Source organism: Fukomys damarensis, unplaced genomic scaffold (assembly GCF_012274545.1).
Source record: "Fukomys damarensis isolate Sample0158 unplaced genomic scaffold, DMR_v1.0_HiC HiC_scaffold_39, whole genome shotgun sequence".
NCBI classification, from domain to species: domain Eukaryota; kingdom Metazoa; phylum Chordata; class Mammalia; order Rodentia; family Bathyergidae; genus Fukomys; species Fukomys damarensis.
In genome coordinates, this window is record NW_022900951.1 from 78142882 (window position 1) to 78144101 (window position 1220).

Sequence of the window (1220 nt, forward strand, 5' to 3'; positions counted from 1 at the left end):
ACTTGAAATTATACTACACAGCTACTGTGTTAAAAATAGCATGGTAGCACCAGTTCACTGGATGAGCAGGGGTGCAGTGGCCATTGCCAGGTGTGCACCCACTGTCCACCTGCCAGTCTTCAATGGCTCCCTGCTCCTTCCCCCGGCTGCCTGACTACCACAGACTTCCCAAGAGGGCTTTGAGGAGCTCCCCAGAGCCACAGGTGGTGAATATTTGCTCTATTGGAAACTAGAAATGTACTGCAGGAGTAAAAATTATGCCTCCCAAATGCAAGTGCCACCTAAACAATGATGGTGTCACTGGTTCTGTGAAAAGTGAAAGGAGAAATATTTTGGAAGGTGATTCAGATGAAGAAGAGGACTTTTTTCTAAGGGGACCATCTAGATCACGATTTGGACCTAGAAATGATAAAATTAAGCATGTTAAGAATCAGGTGGATGAAGTTATTAATGTCATGCAAGAAAATATTACAAAGGTAATTTAAAGAGGGGAGAGACTAGATGAACTACAGGACAAATCAGATAAAAGCCATCATCGCTTTGGTTGCTCTTTTTCTCTCGCTAGTGATCATAATTCATATAGTTGTGAAATATCATACTTGATCTGATGACAGAGCTCCTAATTAAACAAGATCTGGGAAAATAATAATAAAAGATTGCTGTGTACTTTAAAGGAAACCTAGGTATATAACTTCCAAAACTTCTTTTCCAAGAAACTAAGAAGGAAATATCACTTCAAACTGGAGCACTGAGGATGTCCAATTATCTTCTTCTCTTTCAACAAAATGTACATTGAATAATTGTATAAAGCAAAGATAACTATTTTGCTGTATTCCAAGGATCTAATTTGAAACTGGATACTTGCACATTCATTATTTGTGTATATAGTCAAACACTGATAATTTTTCATACTAATACTTCAGTGGCATAAAGTCTTAAATCATTGCATCAAGGTGAAGGTCAGTTTTGAGGTCCAAAAGCCTATGTAGAGAACCAAATCATTCATTATGCTAAAGTAGATCCATAACCATTCCACCAATGTTTGCAAGGATATCATTCTTTTTATAATAGGATGGCTCTGTAAGCAATTTCCACATATTTATGGCTGTAACAAAAACTATGTATTTCCATCTTTGATTTTAAATCTATTATTTAACTGTTAAAAAAAGCATGGCACTGGCAAAAAAAAAAAAAAAAAAAAAAAAAAAAAAAAAAAAACC

General features: G+C 35.9%; 1 pseudogene; it reads left to right on the forward strand.

Annotated features, from left to right (window-relative positions):
* The first annotated feature begins 257 nt into the window (after positions 1–257).
* Positions 258–649, forward strand: LOC117284784 (annotated as a pseudogene).
* The last annotated feature ends 571 nt before the right edge of the window (positions 650–1220 follow it).